Source organism: Sus scrofa, chromosome 16 (genome assembly GCF_054392235.1).
Source record: "Sus scrofa isolate SSC_HxYL_T2T_F1_AM1 chromosome 16, Sscrofa_HxYL_maternal_Yorkshire_Landrace_v2.0, whole genome shotgun sequence".
Lineage (NCBI taxonomy): Eukaryota > Metazoa > Chordata > Mammalia > Artiodactyla > Suidae > Sus > Sus scrofa.
The window spans coordinates 4,514,417-4,535,925 of NC_139398.1; positions in this window are offsets into that span (position 1 = coordinate 4,514,417).

A 21,509-nucleotide genomic window follows, 5' to 3' on the forward strand; every position below is an offset into this window, starting at 1 on the left:
TTGGGCCTCGCTGCATGGACTCCACTGCATACAATCGGGATCCATTGCGCCACAATGCATGGAATCCTCTGCATTCAATGATGCTGCATGGAATCCACTGCATTCCATCGGGATGCATTTTACCACACTGCATGGAGTACACTGCATTCAATCACAATGGATGGAATCCAATGCATTCAATCGGGATGCTTTGGGCCATGCTGCAGAAAATCCACTGCATTCAATCGGGATGCACTGGGCCTCGCTGCATGGACTCCACTGCATTCAATTGGTATCCATTGCGCTGCAATGCATGGAATCCTCTGCATTCAATGACGCTGCATGGAATCCACTGCATTCAATCGGGACGCTTTGGGGCATGCTTCATGAAATCCACTGCATTCAATCATGCTGCATGGAATCCACTGCACTCCATCATGCTGCATAAAATCCACTGCATTCAATAGGGTTCCATTTCTTCACACTGCAGGGAATACAATGCATTCAATCGGGATGCATTTTAACACTCTGCATGGATTACACTGCTGCAAACATGCTGCATATAATCCACTGCATTCAATCGGGATGATTTGGGCCATGCTGCATAAAATCCACTGCATTCAATCGGGATGCATTGGGCCTCGCTGCATGGACTCCACTGCATACAATCGGGATCCATTGCGCCACAATGCATGGAATCTTCTGCATTCATTGATGCTGCATGGAATCCACTGCATTCAATTGGGATGCTTTGGGCCATGCTGCATATAATCCAGTGCATTCAATCGGGATGCATTTGGCCTCGCTCCATGGACTCCACTGCATACAATAAGGATCAATTGCAACACAATGCATGGAATCCTCTGCATTCAATGATGCTCCATTGAATCCAGTGCACTCAATCAGGATGCTTTGGGCCATGCTGCATAAAATCCACTGCATTCAATAGGGTTCCAACACTTCACGCTGCATGGAATCCACTGCATTCAATCAGGATGCTTTGGGCCATGCTTAATAAATTCCACTGCATTCAACAACGCTGCATGGAATCCACCGAATTTAATTGGGATACATTATACTAAGCTGTATCGAATCCACTGCATTCAATCAGGATGCATTTTACCACATTGCATGGAGTTCACTGCATTCAATCATGCTGCACGTAATCCACTGCATTCAATCAGGATGCTTTGGGCCATGCTGCATAAAATCCACTGCATTCAATCATGCTGCACGTAATCCACTGCATTCAATCGGGATGCATTTTACCAGGCTGCATGGAATCCACTGCATTCAATCACACTGCATGGAATCCACTGCATTCAATCGGGATGCATTTTACCAGGCTGCATGGAATCCACTGCATTCAATCACGCTGCATGGAATCCACTGCATTCAATCACGCTGCATGGAATCCACTGTATTCAATCAGGATGCATTTTAATAAGCTGCATGGAATCCATTCAGTCATCACGCTGCATGGACTCCGCTGCATACAGTCGGGATCCATTACGCCACAATGCATGGAATCCTCTGCATTCAATCGGGATGCATTTTACCAGGCTGCATGGAATCCACTGCATTCAATCACGCTGCATGGAATCCACTGCATTCAATCAAGCTGCATGGAATCCACTGCATTCAATCAGGATGCATTTTACCAGGCTGCCTGGAATCCATGCATTCATCACACTGCATGGACTCCACTGCATACAATCGGGATCCATTGCGCCACAATGCATTGAATACTCTGCATTCAATGATGCTCCATGGAATCCACTGCATTCAATCAGGATGCTTTGGGCCGTGCTGCATAAAATCCACTGCAATCAATCATGCTGCATGGAATCCACTGCATTCAATCATGTTGCATAATATCCACTGCATTCAAAATATTCCATTTCTTCACGCTGCATGGAATCCACTGCATTCAATCGGGATGCATTTTACCTCGCTGTATGGAGTATACTGCATTCAATCTCAATGCATGGAATCCACTGCATTCAATCGGGATGATTTGGGCCATGCTGCAAAAAATCCACTGCAATCAATCAGGATGCATTGGCCCTCGCTGCATGGACTCCACTGCATACAATCCGGATCCATTGCGCCACAATGCATGGAATCCTCTGCATTCAATGATGCTGCATGGAATCCACTGCATTCCATCGGGATGCATTTTACCACACTGCATGGAGTACACTGCATTCAATCACAATGGATGGATCCAATGCATTCAATCGGGATGCTTTGGGCCATGCTGCAGAAAATCCACTGCATTCAATGACGCTGCATGGAATCGACTGCAGTCAATCATGCTGCATATAATCCACTGCTTACAATAGGGTTCAATTTCTTCACGCTGCATGGAATCCACTGCATTCAATCACGCTGCATGGAATCCACTGCATTCAATCAGGATGCATCTTCCCACGCTACATGGAGTACACTGCATTCAATCAAAATGCATGGAATCCACTGCATTCACTCGGGATGCATTGGGCCTCACTGCATGGACTCCACTGCATATAATCGGGATCCATTACACCACAATGCATGGAATCATCTGCATTCAATGACGCTGCATGGAATCCACTGCATTCAATCAGGATGCATTTTACCAGGCTGCATGGAATCCATGCATTCATCACGCTGCATGGACTCCACTGCATACAATCGGGATCCATTGCGCCACAATGCATGGAATCCTCTGCATTCAATCAGGATGCTTTGGGCCATGCTGCATAAAATCCACTGCATTCAATCATGCTCCATTAAATCCACTGCATTCAATCAGGCTGCATAAAATACACTGCATTCAATAGGGTTCCATTACTTCACACTTCATGGAATACAGTGCATTCAATCACGCTTCATGGAATCCACTGCATTCAATCGGGATTCATTTTACCACGCTGCATGGAGTTCACTGCATTCAATCACAATGCATGGAATCCACTGCATTCAATCGGGATGCTTTGGGCCATGCCTCATAAAATCCACTGCATTCTATCGGGATGCCTTGGGCTTCGCTGCATGGACTCCACTGCATACAATCAGGATCCATTGCGCCACAATGCTTGGAATCCTCGCATTCATTGAGGCTTCATGGAATCCACTGTATTCAATCGGGATGCTTTGGGACATGCTGCATAAAATCCACTGCATTCAATCATGCTTCATGGAATCCACTGCACTCAGTCATGCTGCATAAAATCCACTGCCTACAATAATGTTCCATAACTTCACACTGTATGGAATACACTTCATTCCATCATGCTGCATGGAATCCACTGCATTTAATCGGGATGTTTTGGGCCATGCTGCATATAATCCACTGCATTCAATTGGGATGCATTGGGCCTCAATGCATGGACTCCACTGCATACAATCGGGATCCATTGCGCCACAATGCATGGAATCCTCTGCATTCAATGACGCTGCATGGAATCCACTGCATTCAATCGGTATGCTTTGGGCCATGCTGTATAAAATCCACTGCATCAATCATGCTGCATAATATTCACTGCATTCAATAGTGTACCTTTTCTTCACACTGCATGGAATACACTGCATTCAATCACGCTGTATGGAATTCACTGCATTAGATCTGGATGCATTTAACCACGCTGCATGGATTACACTGCATTCAATGACGCTGCATGGAATCCACTGCATTCAATCGGGATGCTTTGGGGCATGCTTCATGAAATCCACTGCATTCAATCATGCTGCATGGAATCCACTGCATTCAATAGGGTTCCATTTCTTCACGCTGAATGGAATACAGTGCATGCAATCACGCTCCATGGACTCCACTGCATACAATCTGGATCCATTGAGCCACAATGAATGGAATCCTCTGTATTCAATGACGCTGCATGGAATCCACTGCGGTGAATCAGGATGCTTTGGGCCATGCCGCATATAATCTACTGCATTCCATTGGGAAGCATTTGGCCTCGCTGCATTGACTCCACTTGATAAAATCGGGATCCATTGCGCCACAATGCATGGAATCCTCTGAATTCAATGACGCTGCATGGAATCCACTGCAATCAATCGGGATGCTTTGGGCCATGCTGCATAAAATCCACTGCATGCAATCATGCTGCATGGAATCCACTGCATTCAATAGGGTTCCATTGCTTCATGCTGCATGGAATCCACTGCATTCAATCACGCTGCATGGAATCCACTTCATTCAATAGGGATGCATTTTACCACGCTGAATGGAGTACACTGCATTCAATCAAATTGCATGGAATCCACTGCATTGAATCGGGATGCTTTGGGCCATGCTGCATAAAATCCTCTGCATTCAATCATGCTGCATAAAATCCACTGCATTCAATAGGGTTCCATTTCTTCACACTACATGGAATACACTGCATTCAATCACGCTGTATGGAATAAACTGCATTCAATCCGGATGCATTTAACCACGCTGCATGGATTACACTTCATTCAATCACAATGCATGGAATCCACTGCATTCTATCAGGATGCTTTGGGCCATGCTGCAAAAAATCCACTGCATTCAATAGGGTTCCATTTCTTCACGCTGCATGGAATCTACTGCATTCAATAGGGTTCCATTTCTTCACGCTGCATGGAATACACTGCATTCAATCAGGATGCATGGAATCGACTCCATTCAATCAGGATGCATTATACAACGCTGCATGGATTACCCTGCATTCAATCACAATGCATGGAATCCACTCCATTCAATCGGGATGCTTTGGGCCATGCTGCAGAAAATCCACTGCATTCAATCGGGATGCATTGGGACTCGCTGCATAGACTCCACTGCATATAATCTGGATCCATTGCACCACAATGCATGGAATGCTCTGCATTCAATGTCGCTGCATGGAATCCACTGCATTCAATCGGGATGCTTTGGGCCATGCTGCATAAAATCCACTGCATTCAATCATGCTGCATGGATTCCACTGCATTCAATCAGGCTGCATAAAATCCAATGCATTCAATAGGGTTCCATTTCTTCACACTGCATGGACTTCACTGCATTCAATCACTCTGCATGAAATTCACTGCATTAGATCTGGATGCATTTTGCCACGCTGCATGGATTACACTGCATTCAATGATGCTTCATGGAATCCACTGCATTCAATCGGGATGCTTTGGGCCCTGCTGCATAAAATCCACTGCATTCAATCGGGGTGCATTGGGCCTCGCTGCATGGACTTCACTGCATTCAATTTGTATCCATTGCCCCACAATGCATGGAATCCTCTGCATTCAACGACACTGCATGGAATCCACTGCATTCAATCATGCTGCCTAAAATCCACTGCATTCAATAGGGTTCCATTTCTTCACGCTGCATGAATCCACTGCATTCAAACACGCTGCATGGAATCCACTGCATTCAATCGGGATGCTTTGGGCCATGCTGCATAAAATCCACTGCATTCAATCATGCTGCATGGAATCTACTGCATTCAATCGGGATGCATTTTACCACGCTGCAAGGATTACACTTCATTCAATCACAATGCATGGAATCCAATGCATTCAATCGGGATGCTTTGGGCCATGCTGCATATAATCCACTGCATTTAATCGGGATGCATTGGGCCATGCTGCATGGACCCCACTGCATAAAATCGGGATCCATTGCGCCAAAATGCGAGGAATCATCTGCATTTAATGACGCTGCATCGAATCCACTGCATTCGATCGGGATCCTTTTTACCACGCAGCGTGGATTACACTGCTTTCAATCACAATGCATGGAATCCACTGTATTCAATCGGGATGCTTTGGGCCATACTGCATAAAATCCACTGCATTCAATCTTGCTGCATGGAATCCAATGCATTCAATCATGCTGCATAAAATCCATGCATTCAAGAGGGTTCCAATTCTTCACACTGCATGGAATCCACTGCATTCAATCGGGATGCATTTTACCACGCTGCATATATTACACTGCATTGAATTGCAATGCATAGAATTCACTGCATTCAATCGGGAAGCATTTTACACCACTGCATGGAATCCACTGCATTTAATCACGCTACATGTAATCCATGGAATTTAATCGGGATTCATTTTACTAAGCTGTATGTCATTGACTGCATTTAATCACACTGCATGGAATCCACTGCATTCAATTGGGATTCATTTTACAAGGCTGCATGGAGTTGACTGCATTCAATCACAATACATGGAATCCACTGCATTCAATCGGGATGATTTGGGCCATGCTGCATAAAATCCACTGCATTCAATTGGGTTCCATGTCTTCACTCTGCATGGAATACACTGCATTCAATCACGCTGCATGGAATCCCCTGCATTCAATCGGGATGCATTCTACCTTGCTGCATGGAGTTCACTGCATCCAATCACAATGCATGGAATCCACTGCATTCAATCGGGATGCTTTGGGCCATGCTGCATAAAATCCACTGCATTCAATCATGCTGCATGGAATCCACTGCACTCAGTCATGCTGCATAAAATCCACTGCCTACAATAATGTTCCATAACTTCACACTGTATGGAATACACTTCATTCCATCATGCTGCATGGAATCCACTGCATTTAATCGGGATGTTTTGGGCCATGCTGCATATAATCCACTGCATTCAATTGGGATGCATTGGGCCTCAATGCATGGACTCCACTGCATACAATCGGGATCCATTGCGCCACAATGCATGGAATCCTCTGCATTCAATGACGCTGCATGGAATCCACTGCATTCAATCGGTATGCTTTGGGCCATGCTGTATAAAATCCACTGCATCAATCATGCTGCATAATATTCACTGCATTCAATAGTGTACCTTTTCTTCACACTGCATGGAATACACTGCATTCAATCACGCTGTATGGAATTCACTGCATTAGATCTGGATGCATTTAACCACGCTGCATGGATTACACTGCATTCAATGACGCTGCATGGAATCCACTGCATTCAATCGGGATGCTTTGGGGCATGCTTCATGAAATCCACTGCATTCAATCATGCTGCATGGAATCCACTGCATTCAATAGGGTTCCATTTCTTCACGCTGAATGGAATACAGTGCATGCAATCACGCTCCATGGACTCCACTGCATACAATCTGGATCCATTGAGCCACAATGAATGGAATCCTCTGTATTCAATGACGCTGCATGGAATCCACTGCGGTGAATCAGGATGCTTTGGGCCATGCCGCATATAATCTACTGCATTCCATTGGGAAGCATTTGGCCTCGCTGCATTGACTCCACTTGATAAAATCGGGATCCATTGCGCCACAATGCATGGAATCCTCTGAATTCAATGACGCTGCATGGAATCCACTGCAATCAATCGGGATGCTTTGGGCCATGCTGCATAAAATCCACTGCATGCAATCATGCTGCATGGAATCCACTGCATTCAATAGGGTTCCATTGCTTCATGCTGCATGGAATCCACTGCATTCAATCACGCTGCATGGAATCCACTGCATTCAATAGGGATGCATTTTACCACGCTGAATGGAGTACACTGCATTCAATCAAATTGCATGGAATCCACTGCATTGAATCGGGATGCTTTGGGCCATGCTGCATAAAATCCTCTGCATTCAATCATGCTGCATAAAATCCACTGCATTCAATAGGGTTCCATTTCTTCACACTACATGGAATACACTGCATTCAATCACGCTGTATGGAATAAACTGCATTCAATCCGGATGCATTTAACCACGCTGCATGGATTACACTTCATTCAATCACAATGCATGGAATCCACTGCATTCTATCAGGATGCTTTGGGCCATGCTGCAAAAAATCCACTGCATTCAATAGGGTTCCATTTCTTCACGCTGCATGGAATCTACTGCATTCAATAGGGTTCCATTTCTTCACGCTGCATGGAATACACTGCATTCAATCAGGATGCATGGAATCGACTCCATTCAATCAGGATGCATTATACAACGCTGCATGGATTACCCTGCATTCAATCACAATGCATGGAATCCACTCCATTCAATCGGGATGCTTTGGGCCATGCTGCAGAAAATCCACTGCATTCAATCGGGATGCATTGGGACTCGCTGCATAGACTCCACTGCATATAATCTGGATCCATTGCACCACAATGCATGGAATGCTCTGCATTCAATGTCGCTGCATGGAATCCACTGCATTCAATCGGGATGCTTTGGGCCATGCTGCATAAAATCCACTGCATTCAATCATGCTGCATGGATTCCACTGCATTCAATCAGGCTGCATAAAATCCAATGCATTCAATAGGGTTCCATTTCTTCACACTGCATGGACTTCACTGCATTCAATCACTCTGCATGAAATTCACTGCATTAGATCTGGATGCATTTTGCCACGCTGCATGGATTACACTGCATTCAATGATGCTTCATGGAATCCACTGCATTCAATCGGGATGCTTTGGGCCCTGCTGCATAAAATCCACTGCATTCAATCGGGGTGCATTGGGCCTCGCTGCATGGACTTCACTGCATTCAATTTGTATCCATTGCCCCACAATGCATGGAATCCTCTGCATTCAACGACACTGCATGGAATCCACTGCATTCAATCATGCTGCCTAAAATCCACTGCATTCAATAGGGTTCCATTTCTTCACGCTGCATGAATCCACTGCATTCAAACACGCTGCATGGAATCCACTGCATTCAATCGGGATGCTTTGGGCCATGCTGCATAAAATCCACTGCATTCAATCATGCTGCATGGAATCCACTGCATTCAATCGGGATGCATTTTACCACGCTGCAAGGATTACACTTCATTCAATCACAATGCATGGAATCCAATGCATTCAATCGGGATGCTTTGGGCCATGCTGCATATAATCCACTGCATTTAATCGGGATGCATTGGGCCATGCTGCATGGACCCCACTGCATAAAATCGGGATCCATTGCGCCAAAATGCGAGGAATCATCTGCATTTAATGACGCTGCATCGAATCCACTGCATTCGATCGGGATCCTTTTTACCACGCAGCGTGGATTACACTGCTTTCAATCACAATGCATGGAATCCACTGTATTCAATCGGGATGCTTTGGGCCATACTGCATAAAATCCACTGCATTCAATCTTGCTGCATGGAATCCAATGCATTCAATCATGCTGCATAAAATCCATGCATTCAAGAGGGTTCCAATTCTTCACACTGCATGGAATCCACTGCATTCAATCGGGATGCATTTTACCACGCTGCATATATTACACTGCATTGAATTGCAATGCATAGAATTCACTGCATTCAATCGGGAAGCATTTTACACCACTGCATGGAATCCACTGCATTTAATCACGCTACATGTAATCCATGGAATTTAATCGGGATTCATTTTACTAAGCTGTATGTCATTGACTGCATTTAATCACACTGCATGGAATCCACTGCATTCAATTGGGATTCATTTTACAAGGCTGCATGGAGTTGACTGCATTCAATCACAATACATGGAATCCACTGCATTCAATCGGGATGATTTGGGCCATGCTGCATAAAATCCACTGCATTCAATTGGGTTCCATGTCTTCACTCTGCATGGAATACACTGCATTCAATCACGCTGCATGGAATCCCCTGCATTCAATCGGGATGCATTCTACCTTGCTGCATGGAGTTCACTGCATCCAATCACAATGCATGGAATCCACTGCATTCAATCGGGATGCTTTGGGCCATGCTGCATAAAATCCACTGCATTCAATCATGCTGCATGGAATCCACTGCATTCAATCGGGATGCATTTTACCACGCTGCATGGATTACACTTCATTCAATCACAATGCATGGAATCCACTGCATTCTATTGGGATGCTTTGGGCCATGCTGCATATAATCCACTTCATTTAATCGGGATGCTTTGGGCCATGCTGCATAAAATCCACTGCATTCAATCATGCTGCATGGAATCCACTGCATTCAATCGGGATGCAATTTACCACGCTGAATGGAGTACACTGCATTCAATCATGCTGCATGGATTCCCCTGCATTCAATCGGGATGCTTTGGATCATGCTGCAAAAAAATCCACTGCATTCAATCGGGATGCATTGGGCCTCGCTTCATGGACTCCAGTGCATACAGTCGGGATCCATTGCACCACAATGCATGGAATCCTCTGCATTCAATGACGCTGCATGGAATCCACTGCATTCAATCGGGATGCTTTGGGCCATGCCTCATAAAATCCACTTCATTCAATGACGCTGCATGGAATCGACTGCATTCAATCATGCTGCATATAATCCACTGCTTACAATAGGGTTCAATTTCTTCACGCTGCATGGAATCCACTGCATTCAATCACGCTGCATGGAATCCACTGCATTCAATCAGGATGCATGTTCCCACGCTGCATGGAGTACACTGCATTCAATCAAAATGCATGGAATCCACTGCATTCAATCGGGATTCTTTGCGTCATGCTGCATACAATCCACTGCATTCAATCGGGATGCATTGGGCCTCACTGCATGGACTCCACTGCATATAATCGGAATCCATTACACCACAATGCATGGAATCATCTGCATTCAATGACGCTGCATGGAATCCACTGCATTCAATCAGGATGCATTTTACCAGGCTGCATGGAATACATGCATTCATCACGCTGCATGGACTCCACTGCATACAATCGGGATCCATTGCGCCACAATGCATGGAATACTCTGCATTCATTAATGCTCCATGGACTCCACTGCATTCAATCAGGATGCTTTGGGCCATACTGCATAAAATCCACTGCATTCAATCATGCTCCATTAAATCCACTGCATTCAATCAGGCTGCATAAAATACACTGCATTCAATAGGGTTCCATTACTTCACACTTCATCGAATAGAGTGCATTCAATCACGCTTCATGGAATCCACTGCATTCAATCGGGATTCATTTTACCACGCTGCATGGAGTTCACTGCATTCAATCACAATGCATGGAATCCACTGCATTCAATCGGGATGCTTTGGGCCATGCCTCATAAAATCCACTGCATTCAACAACGCTGCATGGAATCCACCGAATTTAACTGGGATACATTATACTAAGCTGAATCGAATCCACTGCATTCAATCAGGATGCATTTTACCATATTGCATGGAGTTCACTGCATTCAATCATGCTACACGTAATCCACTGCATTCAATCAGGATGCTTTGGGCCATGCTGCATAAAATCCACTGCATTCAATCATGCTGCACGTAATCCACTGCATTCAATCGGGATGCATTTTACCAGGCTGCCTGGAATCCATGCATTCATCACAAGGCATGGACTCCACTGCATACAATCGGGATCCATTGCACCACAATGCATGGAATACTCTGCATTCAATGACGCTGCATGGAATCCACTGCATTCAATCGGAATGCTTTGGGCCATGCCTCATAAAATCCACTTAATTCAATGACGCTGCATGGAATCGACTGCATTCAATCGGGATGCATTTTACCAGGCTGCATGGAATCCACTGCATTCAATCACGCTGCATGGAATCCACTGCATTCAATCGGGATGCATTTTACCAGGCTGCATGGAATCCACTGCATTCAATGACGCTGCATGGAATCCACTGCATTCAATCACGCTGCATGGAATCCACTGCATTCAATCGGGATGCATTTTACCAGGCTGCCTGGAATCCATGCATTCATCACACTGCATGGACTCCACTGCATACAATCGGGATCCATTGCGCCACAATGCATTGAATACTCTGCATTCAATGATGTTCCATGGACTCCACTGCATTCAATCAGGATGCTTTGGGCCATGCTGCATAAAATCCACTGCATTCAATCATGCTGCATGGAATCCACTGCATTCAATCATGCTGCATAATATCCACTGCATTCAAAATGTTCCATTTCTTCACGCTGCATGGAATCCACTGCATTCAATCGGGATGCATTTTACCTCGCTGCATGGAGTACACTGCATTCAATCTCAATGCATGGAATCCACTGCATTCAATCGGGATGCTTTGGGCCATGCTGCAAAAAATCCACTGCAATCAATCAGGATGCATTGGGCCTCGCTGCATGGACTCCACTGCATACAATCGGGATCCATTGCGCCACAATGCATGGAATCCTCTGCATTCAATGATGCTGCATGGAATCCACTGCATTCCATCGGGATGCATTTTACCACACTGCATGGAGTACACTGCATTCAATCACAATGGATGGAATCCAATGCACTCAATCGGGATGCTTTGGGCCATGCTGCAGAAAATCCACTGCATTCAATGACGCTGCATGGAATCGACTGCATTCAATCATGCTGCATATAATCCACTGCTTACAATAGGGTTCAATTTATTCACGCTGCATGGAATCCACTGCATTCAATCACGCTGCATGGAATCCACTGCATTCCATCGGGATGCATGTTCCCACGCAGCATGGGTAAACTGCATTCAATCAAAATGCATGGAATCCACTGCATTCAATCGGGATGCTTTGGGCCATGCTGCATACAATCCACTGCATTCAATCAGGATGCATTGGGCCTCACTGCATGGACTCCACTGCATATAATAGGGATCCATTACACCACAATGCATGGAATCATCTGCATTCAATGATGCTGCATGGAATCCACTGCATTCCATCGGGATGCATTTTACCACACTGCATGGAGTACACTGCATTCAATCACAATGGATGGAATCCAATACATTCAATCGGGATGCTTTCGGCCATGCTGCAGAAAATCCACTGCATTCAATCGGGATGCACTGGGCCTCGCTGCATGGACTCCACTGCATTCAATTGGTATCCATTGCGCTGCAATGCATGGAATCCTCTGCATTCAATGACGCTGCATGGAATCCACTGCATTCTATCGGGATGCTTTGGGGCATGCTTCATGAAATCCACTGCATTCAATCATGCTGCATGGAATCCACTGCACTCCATCATGCTGCATAAAATCCACTGCATTCAATAGGGTTCCATTTCTTCACACTGCAGGGAATACAATGCATTCAATCGGGATGCATTTTAACACTCTGCATGGATTACACTGCTGCAAACATGCTGCATAAAATCCACTGCATTCCATCGGGATGCATTGGGCCTCACTGCATGGACTCCACTGCATACAATCGGGATCCATTGCGCCACAATGCATGGAATCTTCTGCATTCATTGATGCTGCATGGAATCAACTGCATTCAATTGGGATGCTTTGGGCCATGCTGCATATAATCCAGTGCATTCAATCGGGATGCATTTGGCCTCGCTCCATGGACTCCACTGCATACAATAAGGATCAATTGCAACACAATGCATGGAATCCTCTGCATTCAATGATGCTCCATTGAATCCAGTGCACTCAATCAGGATGCTTTGGGCCATGCTGCATAAAATCCACTGCATTCAATAGGGTTCCAACACTTCACGCTGCATGGAATCCACTGCATTCAATCAGGATGCTTTGGGCCATGCTTAATAAATTCCACTGCATTCAACAACGCTGCATGGAATCCACCGAATTTAATTGGGATATATTATACTAAGCTGTATCGAATCCACTGCATTCAATCAGGATGCATTTTACCACATTGCATGGAGTTCACTGCATTCAATCATGCTGCACGTAATCCACTGCATTAAATCAGGATGCTTTGGGCCATGCTGCATAAAATCCACTGCATTCAATCATGCTGCACGTAATCCACTGCATTCAATCGGGATGCATTTTACCAGGCTGCATGGAATCCACTGCATTCAATCACGCTGCATGGAATCCACTGCATTCAATCAGGATGCATTTTACCAGGCTGCCTGGAATCCATGCATTCATCACACTGCATGGACTCCACTGCATACAATCGGGATCCATTGCGCCAAAATGCATGGAATACTCTGCATTCAATGATACTCCATGGACTCCACTGCATTCAATCAGGATGCTTTGGGCCATGCTGCATAAAATCCACTGCATTCAATCATGCTGCATGGAATCCACTGCATTCAATCATGCTGCATAATATCCACTGCATTCAAAATGTTCCATTTCTTCACGCTGCATGGAATCCACTGCATTCAATCGGGATGCATTTTACCTCGCTGCATGGAGTACACTGCATTCAATCTCAATGCATGGAATCCACTGCATTCAATCGGGATGCTTTGGGCCATGCTGCAAAAAATCCACTGCAATCAATCAGGATGCATTGGGCCTCGCTGCATGGACTCCACTGCATACAATCGGGATCCATTGTGCCACAATGCATGGAATCCTCTGCATTCAATGATGCTGCATGGAATCCACTGCATTCCATCGGGATGCATTTTACCACACTGCATGGAGTACACTGCATTCAATCACAATGGATGGAATCCAATACATTCAATCGGGATGCTTTCGGCCATGCTGCAGAAAATCCACTGCATTCAATCGGGATGCACTGGGTCTCGCTGCATGGACTCCACTGCATTCAATTGGTATCCATTGCGCTGCAATGCATGGAATCCTCTGCATTCAATGACGCTGCATGGAATCCACTGCATTCTATCGGGATGCTTTGGGGCATGCTTCATGAAATCCACTGCATTCAATCATGCTGCATGGAATCCACTGCACTCCATCATGCTGCATAAAATCCACTGCATTCAATAGGGTTCCATTTCTTCACACTGCAGGGAATACAATGCATTCAATCGGGATGCATTTTAACACTCTGCATGGATTACACTGCTGCAAACATGCTGCATAAAATCCACTGCATTCCATCGGGATGCATTGGGCCTCGCTGCATGGACTCCACTGCATACAATCGGGATCCATTTCGCCACAATGCATGGAATCTTCTGCATTCATTGATGCTGCATGGAATCAACTGCATTCAATTGGGATGCTTTGGGCCATGCTGCATATAATCCAGTGCATTCAATCGGGATGCATTTGGCCTCGCTCCATGGACTCCACTGCATACAATAAGGATCAATTGCAACACAATGCATGGAATCCTCTGCATTCAATGATGCTCCATTGAATCCAGTGCACTCAATCAGGATGCTTTGGGCCATGCTGCATAAAATCCACTGCATTCAATAGGGTTCCAACACTTCACGCTGCATGGAATCCACTGCATTCAATCAGGATGCTTTGGGCCATGCTTAATAAATTCCACTGCATTCAACAACGCTGCATGGAATCCACCGAATTTAATTGGGATATATTATACTAAGCTGTATCGAATCCACTGCATTCAATCAGGATGCATTTTACCACATTGCATGGAGTTCACTGCATTCAATCATGCTGCACGTAATCCACTGCATTCAATCAGGATGCTTTGGGCCATGCTGCATAAAATCCACTGCATTCAATCATGCTGCACGTAATCCACTGCATTCAATCGGGATGCATTTTACCAGGCTGCATGGAATCCACTGCATTCAATCACGCTGCATGGAATCCACTGCATTCAATCAGGATGCATTTTACCAGGCTGCCTGGAATCCATGCATTCATCACACTGCATGGACTCCACTGCATACAATCGGGATCCATTGCGCCACAATGCATGGAATACTCTGCATTCAATGATACTCCATGGACTCCACTGCATTCAATCAGGATGCTTTGGGCCATGCTGCATAAAATCCAGTGCATTCAATCATGCTGCATGGAATCCACTGCATTCAATCATGCTGCATAATATCCACTGCATTCAAAATGTTCCATTTCTTCACGCTGCATGGAATCCACTGCATTCAATCGGGATGCATTTTACCTCGCTGCATGGAGTACACTGCATTCAATCACAATGCATGGAATCCAATGCATTCAATCGGGATGCTTTGGGCCATGCTGCATATAATCCACTGCATTTAATCGGGATGCATTGGGCCATGCTGCATGGACCCCACTGCATAAAATCGGGATCCATTGCGCCAAAATGCGAGGAATCATCTGCATTTAATGACGCTGCATCGAATCCACTGCATTCGATCGGGATCCTTTTTACCACGCAGCTTGGATTACACTGCTTTCAATCACAATGCATGGAATCCACTGTATTCAATCGGGATGCTTTGGGCCATACTGCATAAAATCCACTGCATTCAATCTTGCTGCATGGAATCCAATGCATTCAATCATGCTGCATAAAATCCATGCATTCAAGAGGGTTCCAATTCTTCACACTGCATGGAATCCACTGCATTCAATCGGGATGCATTTTACCACGCTGCATATATTACACTGCATTGAATTGCAATGCATAGAATTCACTGCATTCAATCGGGAAGCATTTTACACCACTGCATGGAATCCACTGCATTTAATCACGCTACATGTAATCCATGGAATTTAATCGGGATTCATTTTACTAAGCTGTATGTCATTGACTGCATTTAATCACACTGCATGGAATCCACTGCATTCAATTGGGATTCATTTTACAAGGCTGCATGGAGTTGACTGCATTCAATCACAATACATGGAATCCACTGCATTCAATCGGGATGCTTTGGGCCATGCTGCATAAAATCCACTGCATTCAATTGGGTTCCATGTCTTCACTCTGCATGGAATACACTGCATTCAATCACGCTGCATGGAATCCCCTGCATTCAATCGGAATGCATTCTACCTTGCTGCATGGAGTTCACTGCATCCAATCACAATGCATGGAATCCACTGCATTCAATCGGGATGCTTTGGGCCATGCTGCATAAAATCCACTGCATTCAATCATGCTGCATGGAATCCACTGCATTCAATCGGGATGCATTTTACCACGCTGCATGGATTACACTTCATTCAATCACAATGCATGGAATCCACTGCATTCTATTGGGATGCTTTGGGCCATGCTGCATATAATCCACTTCATTTAATCGGGATGCTTTGGGCCATGCTGCATAAAATCCACTGCATTCAATCATGCTGCATGGAATCCACTGCATTCAATCGGGATGCAATTTACCACGCTGAATGGAGTACACTGCATTCAATCATGCTGCATGGATTCCCCTGCATTCAATCGGGATGCTTTGGATCATGCTGCAAAAAAATCCACTGCATTCAATCGGGATGCATTGGGCCTCGCTTCATGGACTCCAGTGCATACAGTCGGGATCCATTGCACCACAATGCATGGAATCCTCTGCATTCAATGACGCTGCATGGAATCCACTGCATTCAATCGGGATGCTTTGGGCCATGCCTCATAAAATCCACTTCATTCAATGACGCTGCATGGAATCGACTGCATTCAATCATGCTGCATATAATCCACTGCTTACAATAGGGTTCAATTTCTTCACGCTGCATGGAATCCACTGCATTCAATCACGCTGCATGGAATCCACTGCATTCAATCAGGATGCATGTTCCCACGCTGCATGGAGTACACTGCATTCAATCAAAATGCATGGAATCCACTGCATTCAATCGGGATGCTTTGGGCCATGCTGCATACAATCCACTGCATTCAATCGGGATGCATTGGGCCTCACTGCATGGACTCCACTGCATATAATCGGAATCCATTACACCACAATGCATGGAATCATCTGCATTCAATGACGCTGCATGGAATCCACTGCATTCAATCGGGATGCATTTTACCAGGCTGCATGGAATCCATGCATTCATCACGCTGCATGGACTCCACTGCATACAATCGGGATCCATTGCGCCACAATGCATGGAATACTCTGCATTCATTAATGCTCCATGGACTCCACTGCATTCAATCAGGATGCTTTGTGCCATACTGCATAAAATCCACTGCATTCAATCATGCTCCATTAAATCCACTGCATTCAATCAGGCTGCATAAAATACACTGCATTCAATAGGGTTCCATTACTTCACACTTCATGGAATAGAGTGCATACAATCACGCTTCATGGAATCCACTGCATTCAATCGGGATTCATTTTACCACGCTGCATGGAGTTCACTGCATTCAATCACAATGCATGGAATCCACTGCATTCAATCGGGATGCTTTGGGCCATGCCTCATAAAATCCACTGCATTCAACAACGCTGCATGGAATCCACCGAATTTAACTGGGATACATTATACTAAGCTGAATCGAATCCACTGCATTCAATCAGGATGCATTTTACCATATTGCATGGAGTTCACTGCATTCAATCATGCTACACGTAATCCACTGCATTCAATCAGGATGCTTTGGGCCATGCTGCATAAAATCCACTGCATTCAATCATGCTGCACGTAATCCACTGCATTCAATCGGGATGCATTTTACCAGGCTGCCTGGAATCCATGCATTCATCACACGGCATGGACTCCACTGCATACAATCGGGATCCATTGCACCACAATGCATGGAATACTCTGCATTCAATGACGCTGCATGGAATCCACTGCATTCAATCGGAATGTTTTGGGCCATGCCTCATAAAATCCACTTCATTCAATGACGCTGCATGGAATTGACTGCATTCAATCGGGATGCATTTTACCAGGCTGCATGGAATCCACTGCATTCAATCACGCTGCATGGAATCCACTGCATTCAATCGGGATGCATTTTACCAGGCTGCATGGAATCCACTGCATTCAATCACGCTGCATGGAATCCACTGCATTCAATCACGCTGCATGGAATCCACTGCATTCAATCGGGATGCATTTTACAAGGCTGCCTGGAATCCATGCATTCATCACACTGCATGGACTCCACTGCATACAATCGGGATCCATTGCGCCACAATGCATGGAATACTCTGCATTCAATGATGCTCCATGGAATCCACTGCATTCAATCAGGATGCTTTGGGCCATGCTGCATAAAATCCACTGCATTCAATCATGCTGCATGGAATCCACTGCATTCAATCATGCTGCATAATATCCACTGCATTCAAAATGTTCCATTTCTTCACGCTGCATGGAATCCACTGCATTCAATCGGGATGCATTTTACCTCGCTGCATGGAGTACACTGCATTCAATCTCAATGCATGGAATCCACTGCATTCAATCGGGATGCTTTGGGCCATGCTGCAAAAAATCCACTGCAATCAATCAGGATGCATTGGGCCTCGCTGCATGGACTCCACTGCATACAATCGGGATCCATTGCGCCACAATGCATGGAATCCTCTGCATTCAATGATGCTGCATGGAATCCACTGCATTCCATCGGGATGCATTTTACCACACTGCATGGAGTACACTGCATTCAATCACAATGGATGGAATCCAATGCACTCAATCGGGATGCTTTGGGCCATGCTGCAGAAAATCCACTGCATTCAATGACGCTGCATGGAATCGACTGCATTCAATCATGCTGCATATAATCCACTGCTTACAATAGGGTTCAATTTCTTCACGCTGCATGGAATCAACTGCATTCAATCACGCTGCATGGAATCCACTGCATTCAATCGGGATGCATGTTCCCACGCTGCATGGGTACACTGCATTCAATCAAAATGCATGGAATCCAATACATTCAATCGGGATGCTTTCGGCCATGCTGCAGAAAATCCACTGCATTCAATCGGGATGCACTGGGTCTCGCTGCATGGACTCCACTGCATTCAATTGGTATCCATTGCGCTGCAATGCATGGAATCCTCTGCATTCAATGACGCTGCATGGAATCCACTGCATTCTATCGGGATGCTTTGGGGCATGCTTCATGAAATCCACTGCATTCAATCATGCTGCATGGAATCCACTGCACTCCATCATGCTGCATAAAATCCACTGCATTCAATAGGGTTCCATTTCTTCACACTGCAGGGAATACAATGCATTCAATCGGGATGCATTTTAACACTCTGCATGGATTACACTGCTGCAAACATGCTGCATAAAATCCACTGCATTCCATCGGGATGCATTGGGCCTCGCTGCATGGACTCCACTGCATACAATCGGGATCCATTGCGCCACAATGCATGGAATCTTCTGCATTCATTGATGCTGCATGGAATCAACTGCATTCAATTGGGATGCTTTGGGCCATGCTGCATATAATCCAATGCATTCAATCGGGATGCATTTGGCCTCGCTCCATGGACTCCACTGCATACAATAAGGATCAATTGCAACACAATGCATGGAATCCTCTGCATTCAATGATGCTCCATTGAATCCAGTGCACTCAATCAGGATGCTTTGGGCCATGCTGCATAAAATCCACTGCATTCAATAGGGTTCCAACACTTCACGCTGCATGGAATCCACTGCATTCAATCAGGATGCTTTGGGCCATGCTTAATAAATTCCACTGCATTCAACAACGCTGCATGGAATCCACCGAATTTAATTGGGATATATTATACTAAGCTGTATCGAATCCACTGCATTCAATCAGGATGCATTTTACCACATTGCATGGAGTTCACTGCATTCAATCATGCTGCACGTAATCCACTGCATTCAATCAGGATGCTTTGGGCCATGCTGCATAAAATCCACTGCATTCAATCATGCTGCACGTAATCCACTGCATTCAATCGGGATGCATTTTACCAGGCTGCATGGAATCCACTGCATTCAATCACGCTGCATGGAATCCACTGCATTCAATCAGGATGCATTTTACCAGGCTGCCTGGAATCCATGCATTCATCACACTGCATGGACTCCACTGCATACAATCGGGATCCATTGCGCCACAATGCATGGAATACTCTGCATTCAATGATACTCCATGGACTCCACTGCATTCAATCAGGATGCTTTGGGCCATGCTGCATAAAATCCACTGCATTCAATCATGCTGCATAATATCCACTGCATTCAATCATGCTGCATAATATCCACTGCATTCAAAATGTTCCATTTCTTCACGCTGCATGGAATCCACTGCATTCAATCGGGATGCATTTTACCTCGCTGCATGGAGTACACTGCATTCAATCTCAATGCATGGAATCCACTGCATTCAATCGGGATGCTTTGGGCCATGCTGCAAAAAATCCACTGCAATCAATCAGGATGCATTGGGCCTCGCTGCATGGACTCCACTGCATACAATCGGGATCCATTGCGCCACAATGCATTGAATCCTCTGCATTCAATGATGCTGCATGGAATCCACTGCATTCCATCGGGATGCATTTTACCACACTGCATGGAGTACACTGCATTCAATCACAATGGATGGAATCCAATGCATTCAATCGGGATGCTTTCGGCCATGCTGCAGAAAATCCACTGCATTCAATCGGGATGCACTGGGCCTCGCTGCATGGACTCCACTGCATTCAATTGGTATCCATTGCGCTGCAATGCATGGAATCCTCTGCATTCAATGACGCTGCATGGAATCCACTGCATTCTATCGGGATGCTTTGGGGCATGCTTCATGAAATCCACTGCATTCAATCATGCTGCATGGAATACACTGCACTCCATCATGCTGCATAAAATCCACTGCATTCAATAGGGTTCCATTTCTTCACACTGCAGGGAATACAATGCATTCCATCGGGATGCATTTTAACACTCTGCATGGATTACACTGCTGC